Raw genomic sequence first — 15,577 nt, forward strand, 5'->3', positions numbered from 1 at the left:
CTCAAAAATCAACCCAAATTAACAGAGATTGACCCAAGAAAGAATAGCTTCAGATTAAATGATCCCTTCATCTCATTGACTGAAAATGAAATTTTGTTACATACAATAATAAGGATTAAGCAAACAACAAAACATAAATTGTGTTAACTGTACAGAAGATCAAAACACGATTGAGTATAGGATTGGCAGCCTCCTCCTTATCTGACTCACACAGCCTTACACCTCTTCCTCTTTGACTCTCTCTGCTTTCTGCCCATCCTTTGTCTCTACCTGTTCTCTCTATTTGCCTATTTTGTTCCCTATCTTCCAGGCTTCTACCTTAACTAAATCTCTCCCAATCTCTTTCCAAAATCTCATCTAAAGTGTAAAAGTGCCATACATTGCCATCATAAATGCCAAACTCCTCCATCTCAAGCTCAAAAATCCCGCCTAAATCTCTCACTTATTTCTTTTCTGAGCTGCTGTGCATTTATGCCAGAGGAAATTGGGTGGAACATCCCTCTCAAAACAAACAATCAGCAAGGTTTTTAAAGTTTAAAAAAGGGTTGCAAGAAAAGGTGAGACGAGTGTTGGTTGTGTGAGATTTTGCCAAGATCAAGGGCACAATGAAAAGCACACAAAAGAAAAACAATACTTTGACAAGAACAAACTGTATCCTCATCAATATGCAAAAGTGATCAACTGGATTAACCAATACAATGAATATGGGTCTGCTTATATAGGCAAGGCCAAATGGATATGTAAGCACACAATCATGAAATGTGGCTCAATGAGAAACAAGGGTAGGTAAGAAAAACTAGGGGTAGGTAGTGTTGATGTGTATTTTGTACACGACCAAACACAGAATAAAATACCCAGAGGTATCTTATCCTCTCTTGAGTAAAGTTACCGAATGCTGAAGATATCGCAAAGAAGGATCAATCGGTGAAACTTCAAGGTTCTTTTATGTAGGTTCTCTACTCGTGGATGAGCACCAGTGGTTGTTGTGTTTACTGTTTTTCAAGGGGCCTTATGTACTTTCAGAGAAAGCTTGTTCATGTGACTACTTTTCAAATGAGGGAACAGGATTTTCCTAACGCTAACTGGTTTTCAAAAAAGATCAAAAGATAAAGGATTCAAGGAAGAGATGCTTAAACTAACCCTAAGAATGACTTAATGAGGACTAGTCTTGATAAGATTCTACCAATTTCAGTATCACCAAAGGATTACAACTCCACTGGAATTGGTGCGATCTTCTAAGGGGATTCAACGATTTTCAAATCACCAAGGAGATAGATAAAATCAATGAAATACATATCAATACTTCTAATGATGATTGAACTCTTAATCAATCTCAAGGTTTCCAGTTGACCACACAAGGCGTTCTTACAATCAGTAAGGAGCTAGTGGTTTGGAATGTGAGTCTTATCAAAGATCAAGCACAACATTCGTCCTTCAAACTTAAAACTTAAATGCTATTTCTACTAAGAGTGATTCAAGAAGATAAACAACCATGAAAATAGCCACGAGGATTGCAATAAAACACCATAACTTCAATATTTTATTTCTCATAGCCAAATAAAACAACAATTGTTCAAATTTCTCTCTTCACACCTTATTTCTCTGTTGCTGATATTAAACTTATTTCTCTCTAACTCTCTAACTTTTTTTCTAACCCCTTAAAATGAAATGAGTGAGGGCTTATATAGCATTCTCAAATACAATGAATGGCCTAGATCAAAAGAAGATCAATGGCTGAGATTCTGACACCTAAACCCTAATTAGGGTTTGTTACAAAAAAGTCCCCATTTAGATAAACATTATCAATCCATAGCCAATAAAAATTGGCACAAATAACGAGGAGACATAGACCAATAGGAATTAAGCAGCCACATCATTTTATAATAACTTTTCATCTAAAACTTTGTTCCCTTTTCTATGCTCTTTTCTAGCATATTCAATGAATCTGGACGTAATCTTCTCAATCTCAGCAATAGGAATCTCAGGAAGATTCTTCATTCGTTCTTCCAAGTGAAGGACTTGATCAAAAGCTGTGAGAAGGGTCGCCTCCCATCCAGGTTCAAGCTCTTTTGTTTTCTCGATTAGGAACATAGTAGCATGCATCTGATTTCGCTGCTCTTCGATGACTGTGTTCTCCTCTTTGCAAAAGATGATCCTGATCTTGTCTTCCAATTTCTCGTTCTTCTGATCCTCCTTGATGAGAGCCTGTCGAGTAGTGGATCCACTGGTACTGGGGGTCGTCATTTGATACCTACACAAAAGCTTAAAGTTAGGGTTTGAGCATAATACCTTAAGGTATGGGATTCAAGTCTTTTCAAGGAATTAACTATATATTAACTTGAAAATAATGTGATAAATCCTAGAATTATGAATTTTCAAATTAATATTAATTGTGAATTGAAATCTGATCGTACAAGACTTAGAATTTCAAAGGGTTGCTATGAAAAAATCAAACTAAATCTTGAATAAACTTTCAAAATCTGATTATACATACCTCTTCCTTGATTTTTTAGCTATCAACCTTTGAAAAATGAATAAAGGAAAATGAGAATTTGCTGGACAAAGATGTTTGATCTGAATTTTAGACTCCTCCTTTGGATGAATTAACCTCCAATCAGCCTTCAAGCCTCCTTCAAAATGTGGAAATTCGCCTTCAATCAGCTTCTCAATCAGAAATTCGCCTTCAACTAGTCTTCAAATATCTTCCAAAATCTGGAAATTATCTTTCAATCTGCTCAATTTCGCCTTCTTAATCAGAAATTCGCTTTCAATTAACCTTCAAGATCTGGAAATTTGCCTTTAACTAGTAAGAAATTCGCCTTATAGGTCTGCTCTTCAAGTTCGCATGAGAGAAAGTGAATGAATGATTTAAAATTTCAAAAGAACACCTTCCCTTTATAGGGCGCTCACCCTATTTTGCCTCTAGGCCGACTTTGTAAAGGCTTAAATAAAATAAAATAAAACTCCTCTATAAGCATGGCCGACTTGTTTGTAAAGGGAAAATAATAAATTTTGAGTGCTCAAGTGTGATTTTTAAATTTTCTTAAATTAATTTCAAAGCTTAGGTGAATTCTTCATGTATTTCAAGGCTTAGAAAAATTAATTGATCCATTTATAAGTGCCTCAATTTATGCGAATTTGTCTTAGTCTCCCAAATGTGCTTAATTGGCAACTTTAATGGAAAAATATAGGCTAGCTTAGCGAATGCTAAAGCTTGATCAAGGTTTGATGAATTTTCATTCTCCTTAGGCACTAGAATGTTCATAGTTTAGGTCTCTCCAAGGAGGCTTGTTTGAACTTTTTATCTAAGTTTTCTTCACTTCATTAATCAAAATCCTTACAACCCAGATTTGCCATCACTCCATGTTCTTGTCATCATGATTTTGCAATTTGCTTTTGAAAAGGTGAATAATAGGTGTCCTCAAGGATTTCGCCCTAGACCCTCTGGAAGGGTCAGGAGCGATTTTCTTGATTAGGCCTTAAATACCCCATTTTTCTCTCCAAAATCCTCCAAAAGGTGAATATACGCTTGTTTTGGCTTAACAAAACCTAGGATTTCAACTTTTTAGCCTTTCACATGGATAAATCAGGTGAGAATGGGAATTTCGCTCTGGACCCTTTGGAAGGGTCAGGAGCGAAATTCACCCTTTAGGTCACAACTCACCTTTGTTTGATCAACAACCTTCTCTAAGGCAATCTCCAGGGTCTATTCTCAACTTGGCAATCTCAACTTGACAGTATTGTTTTGATCCTCACAAGGCCAAAAGGTCAAATTTGCTCAAAACCTAGCCAGGGACAGGACCCATCCAGAATTTCGCTCTGGACCCTTTGGAAGGGTCAGGAGCGAAATTCCAATTTTAGCTCAAAATATGCATCTTTAATGGTCAAGAGTCTATCTCAGGCAATCCAAATGGTATCTCTCACCCTTGTTTAGGCCTGACTTCACTCAAATCTTGAGGAAAAAGGTGGTTTTAGGGTTTTTCGCTTTGGACCCTTTGGAAGGGTCAAGAGCGAATTTCTTGTTTGTAGCTCATTTCCTCATCATTTCATCTTGAATTCACCTCACAAGGCAAGGAAACATCTCTCTTCTCTCATTCAATCCAATTTTGACTTGATTTTGCAAGGAGAAAAAGGTGATTGAAGAATTTTTGCCGTGGACCCTTTGGAAGGGTTAGGAGTGAATATCTTCCTCTTAGCCCAAAATCATCATTTTGGAGACAACAATCAACTCAAAGGCAATCTCAAGGGCATCTTTCACCTTAGACTAGGCATGGTTTCGCACAAATTTGAAAGGAATATGTAGATTTTAGGATTTTCGCTCTGGACCCTTTGGAAGGGTTAGGAGCGAAAATCTTGTTTTAGGGTTATTTCTCCATCCTTTCAACTTCAAATCACCTCCAAGACTTAGAACACCTTGCCTCACTCCACTCTAGGCCATAAAAATCAAAATTTTACCTTGCCTTGCAGAGAAAATAGGTGGAATTGGGATTTTCGCTCTGGACACTTTGGAAGGGTCAGGAGCGAAAATCTTGACTTGAGCTTACTCCTTCATCATTTGTCCTCAATCAACTTCAACAGGGCAAGAACACCTCTCCTCACACTCATCCACACCATAAAGAGTCAAAGTTGACTTGATTTTGTAAGGAAAATAAGGTGATTTTAAGATTTTCGCTCTGGACCCTTTGGAAGGGTCAGGAGCGAAAATCTTGTTTTGGTTCCATTCCTTTAGTTTCAATGATTTCTAGCAACTTGTAGTCACTCTTAGGGACATCTCCTTCTTGATTTTACCTTAGCCCAAACTTGATCTAGCACAAAGTTGATAGCAAAGAGAGGTTTTGAGAAAATTCGCTCTGGACCCTTTGGAAGGGTCAGGAGCGAAAATCTCATCTTTGACCAAAAATCATCATTCTCTCAACTTGAAACTTCATTGCAAGGTAGAATCTCATCTTTCTTCGCCCTAGGAACAAGGTTTTAAGCCTAAGAAAGGTCAAAAAGTAGGCTTGTAAGGAATTTCCCTCTGGACCCTTTGGAAGGGTCAAGAGCGAAATTTCCTTTCTTGGCTAAAATCCTTCATTTTCATAGCTACCAAACATTCTCAAAGGCAAGGTCATGTTCATTCTCCTTCTCCTCATGCCTTGGACATCAAATTTTCGCCAAATAAAGGAGGAAATGCATCCTAGGGAGATTTTTGCTCTGGACCCTTTGGATGGGTCAGGAGCGAAAATCAAGATTTGGGCTAAATTCTTCATTTCTCCAATTCAAAACAACCTCAAGAGGCAAAGGCATGCTATCTCGCTTCCATCCACACCATAAGAAACCAAGGATTTGACCTCCTCCAATGAAAAATAAGTGTTTTTAGGAATTTCGCTCTGGACCCTTTGGAAGGGTCAAGAGCGAAATTCATCTTTTGGTCCAAAATCCTTCACATTTCAATGCTTCCAAACATTTCCAAAGGCTACAAGAGTCCATCCTTCCTTTCAAGATACCCTACAAATCAAAATTTAGTCAAACTAGGGAGGAAATGAGCTTTAAGAGGATTTTCACTCTGGACCCTTTGGAAGGGTCAGGAGCGAAAATCTCATTCTAGGCTTGATCACTCACTTTTCCAACTTCAAACCACATCACAAAGCAAACTTAGATCATTTTCCACCTAAGGACAAGGTTTCAAGCTCAAACAAGGTAGCAAATGAAGTTTATGATGAATTTCGGTCTGGACCCTTTGGAAGGGTCAGGAGCAAAATTCTCCTTTAGGCCAAAATCTTGCTCTTCAAAATCAACCAATTCCATCTCAAGGCAAGAACATACCAATTCATCCTCAAACATGCCCTAGAAACCAACACCTAGCCAAAATTGGGAAGGAAATGTGGGCTACAAAGATTTTCGCTCTGGACCCTTTGGAAGGGTCAGGAGCAAAAATCAAGATTTGAGCTTGACTATTGACCTTTTCAACTCCAATTCTCTTTGGGAGGCAAACACAGACCCTTCCTCATGCATCTCCATCAAGATCCTAACTTTAGTCAAGGGAAAAATGTGTGTTTTCAATAATTTCGCTCTGGACCCTTTGGAAGGGTCAGGAGCGAAATTCATCTTCTTGACTAAAATCCTTCATTTTTCAATCTTGATAAGGCTAGAACATTCAAAAGTACCTTCAACCATGCCTTAGGAACTAGAAACTTGGCCTTGATAAGTGAGAATTTGAGGTCTTCAAGGATTTTTGCTCTGGACCCTTTGGAAGGGTTAGGAGCGAAATCCCTATTTTGGGCTAGTTTCTCACCTTGGTTCATCTCATTTTCTTCCCAATTTGATCAAATCATCTTCCTCCTTTCATAATCAAGAGAATTCCTCATTCAACTTGGTCTAAGCAAGGTCCAACTAGGTTTTCAGAGCCAAAAGAAGGTAAGAAAGGAAGATTTCGCTCTGGACCCTTTGGAAGGGTCAGGAGCGAAAATCTCCTCCCAGGCTGGCTTTCATCATTTCAAAGTCTAAAAACTCTTCTTCAAGGTGAAACATGTATTAACTTTCCCAATTATGCCTCAAAAGTCAACAACCTTGATCATATCTTTTCAAAACTCCTTCAATCATCATCAAGTGCATTTGTTCATCAGTTTCTGAAATCGCCACTTCCATCTCTCTCTGACCATCGACTCTGCTCAATCGACTCGGACCTGGAGGAAATCGGGACTTTGACAAGAAAGCTATTAATCCAAACCTATCCTGAATTTGAGACCTATCCACCCTTTCGATCCACCTATCCATCTTCACTTCTCCTGAAAGGAAAAGATCCACTAAGGCAAACCTAGGGCTCAAGGCAGACGACTAAGGACTTCCCAAGACCAGGCTGGACTCAACTTGAAAGAGACCCTAAGACGAGCTCTCAGAGAGAAACCCTAATCTACCCAGCCCAGGCGACCACTCACTTCACTCCAAAACCCAGCAAGCAAAGAGAAAACCTAACCAAGAAAAGCAAAAACCCTAAGAAAAAGAAGGGGTCCCCATTCTAATGGGGCGATGTGTGAAATGGTCACAACAGGTAGGAGAAATAATATAATATTCCACAAGAGGTGGATCACCCACCGAATGTGGAATGTAACAGCAAGATAAAACCACAAAAGGTGGAATTTCTCCTACAAGCATCATCCCTATGTGCACACTTCCCTAAGTGTCTCATATTCAAACTACGATGAGATGCACTATCCTAAGTTAACTTAAGTAGAGTGTAATTATATCCTATAAGAATAAATAATTACACCAACACCCCCCCTTAAGTGCAACTTAGGAGAATGAAAACTCAAGTCAACAATGCAAGATGGGTCCCGGCTACTAGGCCATGATAGGTACCCATGTACAATATGCAAATGCAAGCAAACCTATGCAATGCAATCTCTCACAAACGGAGAAAGGGAGAAAACCCAGTGGGAAAAAACTCCCCCCCAAAAGAGAGATAAATGTACAAAGAGACTCTCAAAGAAGAAGGACAAAACCTCATAGAGGAAAAAGCCCACCCATAAGAGAGGAAGGAGAAGTCAGCTGACCCCCCCTGATGAAACATCATGCAACCTGCTCCGTTGTAGGACAATACTACAAATCAATGACCTGCTCCTGAATTAGCTCTCGAATGTAGTGCATATGAATGTCGATGTGTTTGGTCCGCTGATACTAAACCAGGTTCTTCAAGATTGCAATAGCACTCTGATTGTTACAATGCAAAACTATCGGTCGTGGAGTGGACAACCCAAACTCAATGCGAATATGCTGAAGCCAAATAGTCTCAGTTGTTGCATTAACAACCCCTCGATACTCAGCCTCAGTCGAAGAGAGAGCAATAGCATGTTGCTTCTTCCTCTGCCAACAAATGGGGCCCGAACCAAGGTGGAAACTGTAACCAGAAGTAGACTTACGATCATCAAGATCACCAGCCCAATCGGAGTCTGTGTATCCAACCAAGTGAAATCATGTGCCTGTTGCATAATGAATCCCATAATGACGTGTACTTTGGATGTAGTGTAGGATGTGTTTGGCGGCTTTCCAATGAAGCTCATGTGGCTCCTGCATGAAACGGGAAACCATGCCAACCGCAAATGAAATGTCAAGGCGTGTGTGAGTCAAGTAGATGAGACTACCCACAAGTTGACAATACACTGTGGCATCAACTCGTAGAGAAGAGCACTGAGCCTCAAGCTTGACTCCTAAAAGAAAGGGAGTCGATGCAGGCTTACAATCAGCCATATGAAAGCGTGCAAGTAAATCAAGAGCATACTTGGGCTGCAAAAGTATAATCCCGGAAGGTGACTGTGAAATCTCTATCACGAGAAAGTAGTGCAAAAGACCCGAGTCAGTCATAGCAAATTTGTCATGCAAAGCAGATTTGACAATGCTAATGATGGATGAGGTGCTCTCTATAATGATCAAATCATCAACATAGAGCACAAGTATCAAGTGTGAATCATCCTGTCGCAAAATGTGGACATTCGGATCGGAATGACACCTGGTGAACCCTGCTGAGAGAAGGAAGGAATCCATCTCGGCGTACCAAGCCCTAGGGGTCTGCTTAAGGCCATCGAGAGATTTCCTCAGTCGGCAAACCAATGAAGAATCCTGGATGAAACCTTGTGGCTACTCCATATATATCTCCTCATCAAGATCCCCATGAAGAAAAGTACTCTTCACATCCATCTAATGGACAGCCCAACCATGAGCTGCAGCAATAGCAAGTGTCGAGTGAATGGAGTTCATCTTGGCTACGGGTGCAAAGGTCTCAATATAGTCAACACCTGGAACTTGTGAGAAACCTTTCACAAGAAGTCGAGCCTTATACTTATCCACACTAGCATCCGCTGCAAACTTGGTCCGATAAATCCACTTACATCGAACCATCTTTCTCCCCTTAGGGAGAGGGACTAACCCCCAAGTGTTGTTCCTCATCAACGAACTATACTCTTCCTTGATAGCTTGGTCCCACTAGGGAACCCCTGATGTTTCCTAAAATGTCTGTGGATCGGAAGCGGTAGCAATGTATGCATGTGGAAGGTCCTGATGTTGTGATCAAATCCTCCGTGTATCTGAAGGATCTCCAACAAGAGAACTCGCTGACTCAAGTGTTTGTCAAGCCCAACAAGGTCTAGGTGGAGGTGGAGGACGAGGCTCCTCAACTACTAGTGGACCCTGCAGAGGTGTAACCCTGCAAGTCGGAGTTGAAGTAGTCTCATCATCTGAATCACTCTCATCACTATCCACAATGGAGGAAGGTAGAGGAGGAAGTGAGGCTAAGCTAGGAGAGCTTTCCTCAAAATGAACACTCCTCTCAATAAACACCTCATGTGTCTCTGGATCCATCAATCGATATGCCTTAACACCCTCAGGATATCCAATAAAAACACAAGGCCTACTCTGAGGTTCCAATGCCTTGCATTTCTGCGGAGGAATGTGAGCCCATGCTGGACACCCAAAGACTCTAAAATGTCTCATAATCGGTTTCCTACCAGCCCAAGCCGCAAAAGGAGTAATACCCGTCAAAGCTTTGTGAGGAACCCGATTTTAGATGTGTGTAGCACAACTGATAGCCTCTGCCCAAAAGGCGGGATCAAGGGAACGTGCATGTATCATACAGCTAGCCATTTCTTTGAGAGTTCTATTCTTGCATTCTGCAACTCCATTTTGTTGTGGAGTGTAGGCAACTAAATGCTGAAGATCAATCCCCTCAAATGTACAAAAATCCTCAAGTCTTTTGTTCACATATTCCCTTCCATTATCTGTGCGAAGAATCTTGACCACTTTCCCTGATTGCTTCTCCACATGAGCCTTGATGTCTAGAAATCTATCAAACACTTCACTCTTATGAACAAGAAAATAGACCCAAGTGAAGTGCGAGTAGTCATCAATGAAGGTGAGGACATAACCGGGCCCTACTAAATGAAGGTGATGGAAATGGACCTGCTACATCGCTGTGAACAAGTTGAAGAACTTCCAAAGCTCTCCAAGTTTTCCCCTTATTAAACTTCTCCTCGAGATGCTTGCCCATGGAACATCCTGAACATACACCCTCTGAAAAACTGATTCGAGGTAGACCTGTGACCATGTCTTTAGTGCTAAGCTACTAAAGATAGCGGTAGTTGAGATGCCCAAACCGCTCACGCCATAGCTTACTTTCTGAAGTTGAATGCGTAAGCAAGGCCCTAGAAGGAGAACTTGGCACAAAGTGGGAGAATGAATAAAGCCTTGAGTTGTCATTGACTTGTCCCACTGCTACCAAGGCATCATTATCAAGTTCTTTTACCACAACTGAATCAAGTGTAAACTCAACCTTTTTCCCATTCCCATAGTGAGTGATTTGGTAGATAGAGAGAAGATTGGTAGACAAGTTAGGAACATAAAGAACATTCTCAAATGTTCCATCATCCATGGCAACCGAACCTTTCCCTTCAACCTCAACTTGTGTATCATCACCTATGTAAATGTGAGGTACCTTTGATGGCTCCAATGAAGAAAATTGCTCCTTTGTAGAACCCATGTGATAAGAGGCACCCGAGTCAAGTATCCACTGCTGTGAAGAACCTGTTTTAGCCACAAATGCTTGCCCTTTTCCCTTAGATTGTGAGGAAGTAGAAGGCGATGATTCCTTTTTGTTGTAGGCAGATGGCAAATTGATATTGTTCTTCTCAAGGAGATGTGTCAACTCATCAACTTGCTTGGTGTGGCATCGATGCTCATCATGACCATACTTCTTGCAATAAGCAAAAGTTGGTTTATCCTTCTTAGGTGGATTCCCCTTCTTGGAAGAGGATGAAAAATCGCCTTGTCATGGAGAGGATGATTGTCCTTTTTCCTGTTGTGGCTTTGACTTAGATTGCTTCTTCTTCTTATTGGAATCTTTGCCTTGACTCCCTTGACTCCTTTGATTAGCCACCAAAGCCTTGGACTTTGAAGACTTGAGAACCCCCATGTTCAACAACTTAGATTGTTCCAACATCAACATTTTTGTGAAAGCATCAAATGAAGGCATAGCGTAGGAACTCCCCACTGTCAAGCGATAGGTTTGGAAGCTAGAAACAAATGCTGCATATTCAGGTGAAAGCTTGTCCAACAAGTTGAATATCAACTGAGCATCCTTTTTGTCAATTCCAAAATCCTTAAGATTTGCTCTTAGCTAATTTGCTTTGGTGACATAATCTTGGATTGTATCAAAACTCTTGGAATCCAAGTTGGTGATCTCATTGTCAATCTTGTAGCCTCTGATTTCACCAACTTGACCATACAATTTCTAAAAGATATCCCAAGCCTCTTTGATTGTAGAACACTTCTCAATGTGAAAGATGAGGTCATCTGATACATACTTGCACAAAGTTCCAAGAGCCAAGCAATTTTTAGTGAGCCATTCTAATTGAGCATTAGGATCAGCCTTAGGATCTGTCGGTGCTGCTATTGTTCCATCTATGTAATGCATGAGTCTTTTTTCCATTAGTTTGCTCCATGCTTTAATTTTCCAAGATGCATAGTTATGTGGAATTAAAGGTGGAAATTTAGGACTCATAGCAACAACAAAGAAAGAGCACAAGGAAAGAGAGGCACAATCACACAAGACACCCCCCCAAATTCACTCAATCAAAGAACCCCCCCCCCCAAATGATGATTTGGCACTTTATACTTAGTGTGTGTACAATGGGCCACTTGCAATAAATGGCAAAGTGGACTTCTGATTTCAACTTTACAACTGCCTCAAAGAGGTCAAAGGAGACTCAAATTGATAATGCAAGAGATCTAAACTAAGATCCAAGCAAATTACAAGTACCAAGTAGGCCAAAAAAAGACCAATTTCTGAAAGTACAATATCCACTCAAAATCTCTGCAAATTGATGACAGATTATGAAAGTAGACGAAAAAAAAAGCACTTTCAAAAAAACAGCACCTGAAAAGGAGGTCATATGGGCCCAAACGAAGCCTTTAAAGTTGCAAAATTGAGGATTGGACAGGTACTGCTGAGAGAATCTGAAAATTCTAAACAACCTGTTCACCAAAATCAGAAAATAACCACACCACTGCGGAGAGCACGAAAAATTAGCCCAAATCAAAAAAAATTGCACCCAAAAAGGAGCAAAATTGAGCCAGTTATGGGCCTCCAAAGTTGACCCAAAAAAATCAAACTACTCAATGGAGGGGTCCAAAATTTTCAAAAAAAGATGACGTCAGCAATCTGTGAGCCTAAATTTGACAATTGTATGGTCGTCGTCAAAACTTCACCTCCCTGCCTGATTGGATGTTCGTACGGTATCGACTTGACACGTGTCACAGTCTCATAATTTTTAATACTATACGGAAATGCTAACGAGGCGGGTAAGGTCAGATGACGTTTCAGTACACGTAGTGCGCTGAGGTGGCGTACGATTGATGACTGGGCAACTGAGTCAACCTGCTGACTGGGCAGGGTCTACGTGGGTGGCGAGGTCCCGCGTGGTAGAGGTGGCCCGACAAGAAGGTTGCAACGACGGCTCAACCGAAAAGCGGGGGTCGCCGACAGTCGGGAGGCGGTCGTTGTGCCGGAGTGTCGTCGGAAGCGGAGGCCACGGGCGGTGTAGGCCGACGTCGACAAGAGTAAGGCAGGCAACAGTCCGGACGATCGCCAGCAGGTGGCGAGATATCGGAAAGCGACGGTCGCTGGAGTGTGCAACGTATGCCTGACGGAGAAGGCCGATAGAAGGATAGCACCCGACGACGGGTACGGCCTTGCAAATTCTGTGGACACGGCCAGTACGGGGGTGGGGTCAACGTACCCCCCCTATAACAAAAAAAAAAAAAATTTGAATTTTTTTTTTAATACAAAATATTTTCTGCGAAATATTTGAAATAAAAATTGCAGAAAATAATTTATTTATTTTTTTTAAATTTCAAAAAATCCGTACCATACAGCCTAATAAGCTGATTTTTTTCAAGCCCGAAAATCAACTTCCTCCAAAATAGGTCGAGTTTATACTCGATTTTTATGGAAACAGCCTCCTAGACGCAATGGTGAGGTCGAAAACGCTCTGGGATGCCTCCAAAATGCACAGTACCTTAGATCCGAAATTAGAAGTCTTCCAAGATGTCTCCCAAAACCAATCAATGAAGCCCCAATGGCTCTGATACCATGTGAGATTTTGCCAAGATCAAGGGCACAATGAAAAGCACACAAAAGAGAGACAATAGTTTGACAAGAACAAACTGTATTTTCATCAATATGCAAAAGTGATCAGCTGGATTAACCAATACAATGAATATGGGTCTGCTTATATAGGCAAAGCCGAATGGATATGTGAGCACACAATCATGACATGTGGCTCAATGAGAAACAAGGGTAGGTAAGAAAAAGTAGGGGTAGGTAGGAGAAATAATATAATAGTCCACAAGAGGTGGATCACCCACCGAATGTGGAATGTAACAGCAAGATAAGACCACAAAAGGTGGAATTTCTCCTACAAGCATCATCCCTATGTGCACACTTCCCTAAGTGTCTCATATCCAAACTACGATGAGATGCATTATCCTAAGTTAACTTAAGTAAAGTGTAATTATATCCTATAAGAATAAATAATTACACCAACAGTTGGAAATAGGGAAGGCTCCCCCTATCTATCTAATACTAAAACTAAAATAGGATGGAACAGCAGTCTTTCTTCTTTTTTCAAGAAAGTCAATATCCTTTTCTCTTCACAGAAAAGTGATAGCAATTTAACATAAAACAGCAATAACAACTTTTTGAAATGAAATGAGAGAAAGGAAATGAAGTTTCCTGAAAGTTCAAAGACTTCCCTCACTTCCTTCGGGACGGAACAGCAATATCAAGCTCAAAGTCTTGACTATGTGAAGTCCTATCTACCATTTTCTATTCTAATGATATCAAGAACAAATTATGACAGCACAAAGTCTAAAATAACTTATTTCTTTCTACACAAGACAACAAGAACTAGTGTGAGCTTAAAATTTCACAGTTATTTCTTATTATTAAATCTACTTCTAATCTCTCTCAAGAACAAGTGTAAGCACAAAGTCTTACAGCTTTTCTCAATAGAACTTCTATTTTAACTAAATTAATCTCCAATACTTGCAGCACAAAGTCTGAAAATCAAATTTGATTAAGCCCTTTAAGAAACACTTGCAAGAAAGGTAATGTTGAACATAAACCCAAGAATATAGCACAAAGTCTCAATACTTGAGTAATTTTCTTCTATTTCTTTCAATTCTTCAATTTACACATAAAAGTTCAAAGTCTTCTTTGCTGCAAATTTGGCAGAGTTTTTGCTTGTTTTCCAAAAGATAAAGATTACAATAGACCCCCTCAAGTATTTATAGGAGAGGAGTCTTGAGAAAAAGGTGGGAGGATCCTAACTAACTTGAGAAATTCTCTCAACCACCAAGACTTATTCTATAACTAACTATGACTTATTCAAAGTTACAAGTCCTATTCTAAATTGACTTTTTACTCGTCTACTTGTAATTACAAAAGTGCAAGTAACGACTTGACTTGCAATTTACAAAATGTTTTTACAATTAAACATGTCAAAAAAAAAACTACAACTAAAAGATTACAATTCTGAAAAAAATGCAACTAAGTGTTGAAAAACACTTAGGTTGCAACATGTGAAGACATGAATCCTTCGAACTTCTAGATGGTCGTTCGTAGCTCAGCAGGATTCGGCTCGTGGGTGTTCTTGGCAACAATCATGGTCTTAATAATGGGATCATGGCATTGAAGAAGCATAAAGTTGTTCTTCTCCAAAGTGGACTGGATTTCATGCAAGAAGATTTGATGTTTCATCAAAACTTGAATTGAGGCAGCTGAAAATTGCTCACTCCTCCACTCATGAATCTTCATTTGTAGATCTGCGAGTACTTCTTCTGGTATCAACTCCCCATTTTGACCCATGATATTGCAAGAGGCTTTCTCACAGTGAGAAACAACACCTTAGAATACTTCAACTCGCACTCTCGTTGCGTCATCAATCTCTTCAATGAGGGATTTGAGAACGAGGGCTTTGTTCTCTAGAAGCTCTTCAAATTCCAGATACATGACCCTTGAAGGAATAATGGCATGCTCCTGAAGAACACTCAACTGTTGTCGAGGCATCTTGCGCCAAACCGTTAAGCTACCTTCAACCCTTTCCAAGTTCTGTTTGAAAGTCTCGGAGGTATGATTCAATTTTTCTTCAATGGTCTCCAACTTAACCATCATTTGGAATGTCTTTTAACACTTGCACACACAGATCATGAAGTTGATCCACCCAAGAGTCTAATGCTTGTACCTTCTGAGCAACTCTTTCAACTCCCCGAATTGATTCTTGTGAACCGGAAGAAGTTGAAAGATTACTCCCTTCACCAACAGATTTTATGATTTTATGAACAACTGCAACAAGTTGCCTATTCTCCTCTTCTAGCTTGTCTTTCTTCGCTAGAAGTTCATCATATCGTTGTACCAGTGAAGCTACAGATTGTTGGGCATCATGCTTGACCACTTCATGCGTTTGTTTACCCAATTCTATCCTTGTAACCCTGTAATCAGCAGCTTGCATTTCCACGTGTGGCTTATTTACAAGGGGCTCAACAATTTCCA

At 40.2% G+C, this 15,577-nt stretch overlaps 1 protein-coding gene across 3 annotated transcripts in view; it reads right to left on the reverse strand.

Annotated features, from left to right (window-relative positions):
• LOC131046359 (protein HESO1) overlaps nucleotides 1-15,577 on the reverse strand; it is a 208,327-nt gene that overhangs the window by 158,948 nt on the left and 33,802 nt on the right. The window lies entirely within an intron of this gene.

Source organism: Cryptomeria japonica, chromosome 8 (assembly GCF_030272615.1).
Source record: "Cryptomeria japonica chromosome 8, Sugi_1.0, whole genome shotgun sequence".
In the NCBI taxonomy this organism is placed as follows: domain Eukaryota; kingdom Viridiplantae; phylum Streptophyta; class Pinopsida; order Cupressales; family Cupressaceae; genus Cryptomeria; species Cryptomeria japonica.